The 10,887-nt window shown below is 45.5% G+C and overlaps 1 protein-coding gene across 2 annotated transcripts in view; it reads left to right on the top strand.

Moving 5' to 3' along the window:
- Window positions 1–10,368: 10,368 nt before the first annotated feature.
- The window catches only part of PDS5B (PDS5 cohesin associated factor B), a 69,711-nt gene continuing 69,192 nt past the window's right edge, over window positions 10,369–10,887 (top strand). Inside the window, exon 1 of one of the 2 annotated variants that reach the window (XM_083498850.1) lies at window positions 10,369–10,626. The gene's annotated coding sequence lies outside the window, so the exon portion shown is untranslated. The remainder of the gene's footprint in view (window positions 10,627–10,887) is intronic. The other variant, XR_014525069.1, reaches the window with a different exon arrangement.

Here is a 10,887-nt window from a genome sequence, read left to right as displayed (position 1 = left end):
CACGCCAGGCACTCCTGTCTTCCACTGCCTCCCGCAGTTTGGTCAAATTCATGTTGGTAGCTTTGAGAACACTATCCAACCATCTCGTCCTCTGTCGTCTCCTTCTCCTTGTGCCCTCCATCTTTCCCAACATCAGGGTCTTTTCCAGGGAGTCTTCTCTTCTCATGAGGTGGCCAAAGTATTGGAGCCTCAGCTTCAGGACCTGTCCTTCCAGTGAACACTCAGGGCTGATTTCCTTAAGAATGGAGAGGTTTGATCTTCTTGCAGTCTATGGGACTCTCAAGAGTCTCCTCCAGCACCAGAATTGAAAAGCATCAATTCTTTGGCAATCAGCCTTCTTTATGGTCCAGCTCTCACTTACATACATCACAACTGGGGAAAACATAGCTTTAACTATGCGGACCTTTGTCGGCAAGGTGATGTCTCTGCTTTTTAAGATGCTGTCTAGGTTTGTCATTGCTTTTCTCCCAAGAAGCAGGCGTCTTTTAATTTTGTGACTGCTGTCACCATCTGCAGTGATCATGGAGCCCAAGAAAGTAAAATCTCTCACTGCCTCCATTTCATCTCCTTCTATTTCAGTGTTTCCCAACTGGTGTTCCGCGGCACACGAGTGTGCCGTGAGACATCGGCTGGTGTGCCGCGAGATGCCTGGAGGGAGGCGGGCGAGTCGGGCGGCGAGAGGCGGGGCGGCGGCGGCGAGGAGAGGCCGCGCCTCCTGCTGCTGCCTGGCGCTCCTCCTCGCAGCCGGCAGCGCTGCCTGGGCGCCTCCGCGCGACTCTGCCTCGCTGGGTTTGGTCTCCCAGCAGAGACGGGTCACACGCGCCCCTCCCTCCCTCCCTCAGCCTGCACGGAGGGAGAGCCAGAGAGAGGCATCGCTCCTGCGCTCCGAGGCGGATTGAGCGCAGCTGAGAGGAGCTGCCGAGGGAAAAAACTTTCACTTTTGTGCGTCCCTCCTGGCGTGACGCTGCGCGCTGACGTCACGGGGCGGGGCTTTAATGGTGGTGTGCCGCGAGATTTTTTTTCAGTAAACAGGTGTGCCGTTGCCCAAAAACGTTTGGGAAACACTGTTCTATTTGCCAGGCACATCTAGCCCTGTGCAATTGAAGAAGCAGTCGTAGGCACACCAAATAGGATTGAGTCAAATGGGGCTTCCGCCAAAGTATTATTATTATTATTATTATTATTATTATTATTATTATTATTAATTGAATTTACATACCAGGAGGACTCAGTATGCATGCACAGGACTGTGCTCGCATCTTCATTCGTTTGTTTTTAAATAAGTGTTATGCTCCACCTGGAAGCATTTGGGGCACCTGAAGCGAAGCACAAAATGACACCCACACCTTGCCAGGGAAGAAGGGGCGAGTGAAGATCTACATCAGGGACAAGCGGGGTGGGCATAAAGTTCTGCATTGGGTTCTGCAGCCCCCATGGATCCTGCTGCTCAAATCTCTTCACTCATCTTGCCCCATGGGTGTAGTCGGGGGGCACAGATGGGCAACTGCCCCCCCAATCAAGTAAATAACAAAAATACTTAACTTGCTGACCAATTGCATTTAAGATAATTCGGTTCTGCCCCCCCCCCCGAGTCTGCCCCCATAAAATAAATCCTGGCTATGCCCATGGGCCTGCCCTGTCTAAAACTGTCAGTGTTTAAGCTCTAGGTTGCCAAGGTTATGATTTATTTATACTTATTTACAGTGGTGCCCCGCAAGACGAATGCCTCGCAAGACGGAAAACTCACTAGACGAAAGAGTTGTCCGTTTTGGAGGTGCTTCGCAAAACGAATTTCCTATGGGCTTGCTTCGCAAGACGACAATGTCTTGCGAGTTCCTGCTGGTTTTTCCCCCTCCCCCCCTTTTTCTAAGCCGCTATGCCGCTTATCAGCTGATCCGATCAGCAGATAAGCCGCTAAAAGGCGCTAAAAGGCGCTAATCCGCTAATCCTTCAATGGGCTTGCTTCGCAAGATGAAAAAACCACTAGACGAAGAGAATCACAGAACGGATTCTTTTCGTCTTGCGAGGCACCACTGTACTGGCAGGACCCCTATACCTTCAAGAACAGTTACATCAGCTGCTGGACCTTTCTTACTCTTCCATTTCCATACCTTGAAAAAGTGCCATTGCTGTTTGAGGTGTGGGTGGGGAAATGGCACAAACCCACTCGGAAATTGTGCACTTTGATCTTAAGGATGTGAGGGCAGCTTTTCATTATCTACCGAAAGGACATTCTAATTATCCGAAAGGACAACTAATTATTCTGATTTTTCAAAATAAACAAGAAAGTGGTGCTGATGTTTTAGGGTAGAAGATCTGACTGCTGTAACTTGATTATTTCTTCCACAAGTGAAAGATCCTCATCTAAATAATATTTAAGTTAGAGAAAGGAAGATGTGGCTATAGAGTGCTTTCAAAAGGGGCCTAATATCTATACCCAGAAGTCACACTTAGTTCAATAGGATTTTCTTCCTGGACTGCAGTTTTTGTTTCCTTTTTTGCACCTTTCAATCCAGTAATTAGACATGGACTCTCTCAAGAGCCTTCTATTATTAAAACAATCATTTTCTGCCTCAGATGCCTGTCATTTTGGGAGTTTCCTAATACCCATTTCCCTAATTTTGGAAGCCTTGGTAAAGCACTCATGACATTTTCCTCAGCAAGAATAGTAAAATACATTTCCCAAATGATATGGCTACAGCTGCTGTAAGAATAGTACCTTGTTGTATGTTGTAACTGAATAGTTCTCTAGGATATAGGAAATAAATTGTGTATTAAATTTTTTGAAGTGTATTATTGTGTGTTAAATTGTGTATTAAAAACTTTTAAGTTAAAGAAATGTCTTTAGAAATATCTAAGGAGCAAAATAGTAGTACAGAAGTTTTGTAGGTAGCTTTGGGAAATGGCCAATTGATGTAGCAAAAGAAATCTGATTGTAATATCTAATAGCAGATCACTACTTCACACCAGACTGCATACAATTTCCATTTCCCCCCGAGATGGCTTGGTACAAATGGATGCCTAAAGGCACCAGCATCAGCAAATATTGCCACTTCCATATAATTAACACAATGGTAATACAACACACCTGCTCTGCATAGTGATGAAACCCAGTGAGATGATGAGTGGGGTATATAAAAAATAAAATTTATTACTACTACTACACAGAAGAGGACAGATGGTTATTAGACCACTGAGCATGCCTAGGACTGTCATCTGGAGTATCCAGCTTCCAAGAACAAATGAAATGGAGACCAGAGTTCTGTACATATATTCCAAATAAAAATAGAGGCAGAATGGATCGAAAACTTCTGATCAAATTCAGTCCTCTGCCAGAAAACATAATCATGCATCCTTATTCCACACAGCCCCATGAAACCAGACAGAAAGTGCCATCTTCAGGGTGGGTACACCCCAAAAACTGCCTGTAGCATAATTAGCTTCAAATAGTTCAACCACTTTCTTTAGTTCTATATTCATCTCGACACATGCAAAATTAGCTCTATGCCTATGCAGTTTTAATGAATGATTTAATGCACATTTCAAATTTTATAACATTTAATTTTTTACACGGCAGCAGTAGAAGTTCAGATTTAATTAAAGGAATTTTCTGTGCATGGTTTCATCTTAACTTGATATGTATTTACAATTATTCAAATCTCCATTGTCCAGTTTTCTCCCTCGGTCAATTCCAGTTGCAATGGCAAGGCAGCAATCTTCAAAACATTTATATAAAGGTTTTCAAATTTTGAGACTGGGATTTTTCAGCTGCCCCATCTGCTGGAAGTGACATGCAACTATGTTTCATTTGCCATCATTAAAGCTGGTTAAAAGTATTACAAAGGAAATTCTAGGAGACATTTGGAATATTTGTTGCTCTTTGATTGAAATAGAGAAGTACAGTGCTTGCCTTCTCTTCCTGAATCCATCTCAGATTGCTGTAGCTTCAGTGAACTCTAGCAATGAGCAGGGACAGTATGGAATTAAGAGATGTGACTTGTGCAATGAACACAGTGGGGACTGAACAACTTTTTAGTTATTACTATTGTTATTATTAACATTATATTGTTCTACAACTGTGTACTGTACATAACTTCTTGGAATGTTGTGCTAACAGCAGTTGTTCTGGGGGTGACTACAGTGGCTATTGATATCTATGCAGATCTTGCTTAGAAACTTGCTTAGAAATGAAATAAGATTATTCCAATTAATTTTATTCAGGCAAATGTCTTCCCTCCAGATATCAACAGGAAATTATCCCAATCCAGAGCTCTATAAATGTTCCAATGTACACACTGAATGTATGTGGCTTTGCTATTAATTAAATGAAGAAGTCAGGCCCCTCAAATGAAATAGCAGATATAGTGGTACCTCGGGTTAAGTGCTTAATTCATTCTGGAGGTTCGTTCTTAACCTGAAGCACCACTTTAGCTAATGGGGCCTCCTGCTGCCGCCAGAGCACGATTTCTGTTCTCATCCTGAAGCAAAGTTCTTAACTCGAGGTAATATTTCTGGGTTAGCGGAATCTGTAACCTGAAGCGTATGTAACCCGAAGTACCACTGTAGAGGAAAGTACTTAGAAATAGAGGGACCTGAACATCTGCTCTTCTGAGCCTAGAACAATGGTAGAAAAGGAAAAAGCTTTGTTTCTCTTTCCTTTTTAAAAATATTATGAGTTTAATGCAGTTTTATGATATGTTATGGGTGTGTGTTTTAAGGATTTTTTTTTGACGAGTGTATGTATATGTTAACATTTTATGACACAATTCTTTTTTGTTATTTATGTTTTTTTAAAAAAAACCATTGTATTCATGTTGTACGTTGCTTTTGTTCATGGCTCCTGATGGATAAATGTTTTACTCCGAACCATTAGCGTTTTTCATTAGAGCTCATCATTACCTGTTCTTCTTTTTTCATTTTGTTCATTTGAGGTGCTTTCCCCCCACTTTTCTTGTTCTACCCATGAAGCAACAAGCTGGGAGGAGCACAGAGAGAAGAAAGGCCACGGTGCATCTTCATCTGCCCCAGCTGCAACAAAACATGTCTCTCCCACATTGGTCTCTACAGCCACAGCAGGCGCTGTAACTCTCCAACCGCCTGCATTCCTACACAGCTGCAAAGCTACTGGGGGACCTTGGGCCTGTCACTATCTCTTAACCTCACCCACCCCACAGGGTTGTTGTGAAAATAAAATGGAAGGGAGGGAAAATCATGTGTGCCACTTTGAGTTCCTCGGAGAAAAGGTGGCATATTAGAAGTTTAGCTAATAAAACCAACGGGAAAGGAGATTTGTGGAAATGCAAACGAAAGAACAAATGATATATCCCTTTTGGAACAGTTACTTTAGTTTTAAAAACACCAAATCTAAAAGTGAATGGTTGCTGGTTACTAAGTCAGCCTGATTGGTTATCCTCTGAAGAAGTACATTCCTATCCTATCAGTTGTCCAGAACTTTAGTTAGTGAGCAGCTGGAAGGTGGAGCAAACAACGTTAATGGCTCAGCAAAAGCTGATTTATCTTCTATCTCTGGAGGTTAATGTTTCATAAAGTAGCATGGGCGCCTGTTTGCTAACTGAAAGAATTGAAGCTAGCTGTATCTTGTAAATACAGTGTCACAACTGCTGTAGCAGAAACATTAATTTAAGACCAACATGTTATACATTTGCTGGCTTCTTGCAGATCTCTATCTTTAATCCCAGTTGCTTCAGTGTACCTTTTGAAGAGAAAGTATCCTCTTGCTCATTGCTCTTAAGGATGTATTCCCATACACAATTATTTGGGAATGCCCACTAAACTCAACAAAACTTATTTCTAAGTTAATATGCTTATGACCAGCCTGCACTTTTATTGGGTGTGTGTGACACATATGAAGTGATCTCACGTAATGAAACAATAGGTCAGATGCGTTGGCAAGACTGCCCTGTCTCAAATCAGATATAGTCATGTAGCTTATGTGATCAGCCCTCCATGTTCCAAATTCAGCTGTGCTGTTTTATAGCAGCCATTCTAAGCTGTTTCTAAGTATCCCCCAAATCAATGGCTCTTATTTCCATGCCAGTGTGTTTAGGACGAGGGTATAATAAATTACAAGTGCTAAAACCATTGTAAGTTACGAGAAGGAATTACATTGTAATACTTGGAACGTGTGTAAGGCTGTAAGTTCATTGCAAAATAATAATAATTGATCAGGTGTATTTTGCCAGCGGAGAAGCGGCACTGGTTTCCAGTGAAATCTTGTGAAAATCTTGGGGGGGGGTGTGTTTCGTCAAAAACTGAAGTCACCACACAACACAGGTAATGGAGTTTGTAGGGTGGCATAGTGACTGCAGTGCGTTCCTGTTTCACCTCTATACCTTCACTCCTAATTCAGACAGAGAGAAATCAGTATGCCATAAGCATACAGTGGTACCTCTGGATACAAACAGGATCCATTCTGGAGCCCCGTTTGCACCCTGAAGCGAACACAACCCGCGTCTGTGCGTGCGCAGGTCACGATTCGACGTTTCTGCACATGCGCATTATGTCATTTTGAACGTCTGCGCATGCGCAAGCGGAGAAACCCGTAAGTAACTCGTTCCATTACTTCCGGGTCGCTGCGGAACACAACCCGAAGACACTCAACCTGAAGCAACTTCAACCCGAGGTATGACTGTACTGATGACACCATGCTCCAAATCCCTGGAAGACAGCTCCCAACCATTTTATATAGACACTGAATAGCATAGGAGATAGAATGGACGTCTACAAGACCCTACAGACCAAAAGCCATGGAGTCAACTAACAGAAGGACACAGCAGTCAATCATATTGAAAGCCACTGAGAGATCAAGAAGCAGGGTCACACTCCCCATCCTTCTGTGGATAAAAGTAATCAACCAGGCTGACCAAGGTTGTTTTTGTGATAAGACCAACTTTGACTTACTGATTATGGCAGGGGTAGGCAACCCAAGGCCCGGGGGCCGGATGAGGCCCAACTGTCTTCTCAATCCGGCCTGCGGACAGTCCGGGAATCAGCTTGTTTTTACATGATTAGAATATGTCCTTTTATTTAAAATGCATCTCTGGGTTATTTGTGGGGCATAGGAATTCATTCATTCATTTATTTATTTTTTTCAAAATATAGTCTGGCCCACCACATGGTCTGAGGGACTGTGGACCAGCCCGCGGCTGAAAAAGGTTGCTGACCCCTGGATTATAGTCACTTTATTTCAATATCTGTGCTGAGTTTCAATATAACTATTACAGTGGTACCTCGGGTTACATACGCTTCAGGTTAGATATGCTTCAGGTTACAAACTCCGCTAACCCAGAAATAGTACCTTGGGTTAAGAACTTTGCTTCAGGATGAGAACAGAAATCGCGAGGCGGCAGCGGGAGGCCCCATTAGCTAAAGTGGTACTTCAGGTTAAGAACAGTTTCAGGTTAAGAACGGACCTCCGGAATGAAGTAAGTACTTAACCTGAGGTACCACTGTACACTGTACTTACTACTTGTTGCAATGGAGCATAAGCAGCTGCTTTTTAAAAGCTGAGTTAGTAGGATGGTTTATTTGTGTCAAGCAACCTGCACTTTTATAATATTTGATCAGCAAAGTACTCCCTTCAATTATTGAACATACCATTATTATCATCATTAACTTGTTGGCATCCGTCTGTCTTGAGAGACAACAGAGCCTATTTCTGGGGGTGAACCAGCACTGAAGGGACCTCCCCTGCGGAACAGGCCTGGGCAGCGTGCATGGAGGTCCTGGGCTGCCCAGATGACCAGACCCCTCTCTTAGCCTCACTGATGGTAGTCCAAAGGAAAGCAGAGGAATATGTTTGGCACTAGCTTGGCTGCAGGAGTTGTTAGAAGAAGCACAAAAGCTGCCATCCAACCATCTTAGAGACTCCATTCAGGCTTTGTGTAGGGTTTACTCCTTAGCCTTTTCTTCTCCCAAAGATGTCTCACAAGGCAGTGGAGGTTTAGGATCAGAGTTTTCCTTTTCCTAGATGGGCTACTTTCCTAGCTTGAGATCCATCTGCCCCTCACTTCCCTCTACAGCAGGCATGTCCAACAGGTAGAACGTGATCTACCGGTAGATCACTGGACATCTGCGGTAGATCACTGGTAGATCATTGGCTCCCTCCAAAGAAGCTGGACAACTGGGGCTCCCCTAAAACCCCCTCAACATTTAACCTCCTCCCTGAAAAAACTCAACAACTTTGACCAGAACCCAAAAAAGGGGGTAGATTACTCTGAGAGTAGATCACAGTCTCTTGGGAGTTGGCCACCCCTGCTCTACAGCATGTGCCAAAACCGCCTTCTTGACCATTAGACCCACTATTGGTCTTGTCTGCTCAATCTGGCAGAGCCCGTCTTCATATGCAGGGGAAGTTACCAAGGGTTTGAGACCCCTCAGCTGCCATTACCTGGTTTAGCTCAGCTAAGAGCTGAGTGTAGTGTGAATGTTTATTATTACAGCCATCATAGTAAAAACCAGAATTTCAGCATCATTTTTACATAAACATTAAAACGGTCAAAATGGAATTTAACAATCGATATACTAATTAAATATGTATCCAAGGAAATATAAACACCATTAAAAGGTTTTTTTTTTGTTTGTTTTTTTGTTTTAAAATAGAGCTGAGTGCATGATGGGGACCAGAGATGGACAAACTGCCCCAGAAGGAGGATGACATGTCCCCCACCTGAGGTACTACCCCTCCCCTAGCACCCCATATTATTATTATTATTACTATTTGCTAAATTTGTACACCGCCTTTCATTCAAAGATCACTGGGCAGTTCACAACATAAAAATACAAAATGAGAACACAAAACACATAATAAAAACAAAACAAACCATTGACCCTCCTCCCACAAACACATTTAAAAGGATGTAGAATGTTAATCAGCCAGAGGCCTGGTTAATGAGAAACATTTCGCCTGGTGCATAAAAAATATATAATCTAGGCACTGGTTGAGTTTCCCTGGGAAGAGCCACAAGCGGGGAGCCACTGCAGAAAAGGACCATTCTTGTGTTGCCACCCTCCAGACCTCTTGACCAGGTACTCCTGTCTTCCACTGCCTCCCGCAGCTTGGTCAAACTCATGCTGGTAGCTTCGAGAACAGTGTCCAACCACCTCGTCCTCTGTCGTCCCCTTCTCCTTGTGCCCTCCATCTTTCCCAACATCATGGTCTTTTCCAGGGAGTCTTCTCTTCTCATGAGGTGGCCAAAGTATTGGAGCCTCAGCTTCACGATCTGTCCTTCCAGTGAGAACTTAGGGCTGATTTCCTCAAGAATGGATAGGTTTGATCTTCTTGCAGTCCACGGGACTCTCAAGAGTCCCCTCCAGCACCATAATTCAAAAGCATCAATTATTCAGCGATCAGCCTTCTTTATGCTCCAGCTCTCACTTCCATACATCACTACTGAGAAAACCATAGCTTTCACTATACGGACCTTTGTTGGCAAGGTGATGTCTCTGCTTTTTAAGATGCTGTCTAGATTTGTCATTGCTTTTCTCCCAAGAAGGCAGCGTTTTTTAATTTCATGACTGCTGTCACCATCTGCAGTGATCACGGAGCCCAATAAAGTAAAATCTCTCACTGCCTCCATTTCTTCCCCTTCTATTTGCCAGGACACCGGCAGTTAGGCTATTCCTGTACAAATAGGCACACAGCTGGGCCACCAGCAGAAGACACTGATGGAAGACACTCTGCACCACCGAGGCCACATGAGACTCAAGGGACAGCAAGACTTGAAAAGGAAATAACAGTTAAGCTGAATCCTTGATGTGTTGTGTGGGAGCAGTAAATATCTATCCTCAAGGGACAGCAAGGGATCCAGAAGTATCCCCGGGCTATGGATCTGCTCCTTCGGATACTAAATACTGCTTACTTCCTTAGGCTGCAGTCCCGCACTTACGTGCGACTAAGTCCCATGGAACTCAACGGGGCTCAATCTGCACCGCGTAACTGAGATCTCACGCACTGGCCACCGTGCTAAAAAAAAGAAAAAAGAAAAAAAGAATGAGGTGCCGCGAGCGAGACCTTCAGGCATGCACGATTGCAAACAGCAGGGTCAGGCTCGGAGGTGCTTTGCGGAGTGCATCCAAAGTTTCATGCCTTTCTTCCTTCTTATACCCAATTTATTTAGGCGACCGTGGAATCCGCCCACGCGCTGTGTTGCGAAGGCAGCCACCCGCCTCGGGAGGGGGGAAAGAGTTGCCCCCACGCACCCCGCAGTCTCTGGGACGACTGTTCAGTATCGCTGTCCCCCCTTTCTCCGTCTCCCAGCGCCACTTCCTTCCCGGTGTCTGCAGGGGTCGCTCCTGCCTCACTTTGGCGCCGGCCTCTCCCTGCCGCTCGGTGGCGGGGTCCGTCCGAGAGAAGCAGCCGCCGGAGACGAGTTGGCGCCATTTTGAAGCCGACGAGTGGGGAGGGGTGGGGGGGAGACGCACCGCGGCGAGCTGCGGAAGGGAGGGAGGCGGGTGCGCGGCGATTGGCTGCGGGGCCGAGCGGCGGCGGCGGCGGCGGCGGCGGCGGCTCCCCGAGCCTAGCGCGGCGGGGCCAGAGAGCGGAGCGGACGAGCTCGCTCTGCCTCGTCTTCACGAGAAGCAGCGGCGGCGGCAGCCCCTGGGAAGGTAAGCGCAGCGCCCTCTTTCTCTAAGGCGGGGAGGAAGCCCGTTTCGCGCCACCGCCAGCCCTTCGGCGATCGAGCCAGGCGGCGAACCGAGGAGGGGGCTGGGGGTGGGGAGGAGGACTACTTGCCCCCCATGGCTCTTCTTCCAGCTCCCCCCCCTTGGTGCCGCCATCCCTCCTTCGCCTCGGCCGTTCTCTGCATATTGAACTTGCCGCCCTTTCCTCCGTGGGGCGATTGTGGGTCTGTGTGTGTGTGTTTTGGG

The sequence above is a fragment of the Podarcis liolepis genome (genome assembly GCF_965112155.1).
Source record: "Podarcis liolepis genome assembly, chromosome: 4".
Taxonomy (NCBI): domain Eukaryota; kingdom Metazoa; phylum Chordata; class Lepidosauria; order Squamata; family Lacertidae; genus Podarcis; species Podarcis liolepis.
The sequence above is the reverse complement of the archived record's forward strand: the minus strand, read 5'-3'. Positions and strand labels throughout refer to the sequence as shown.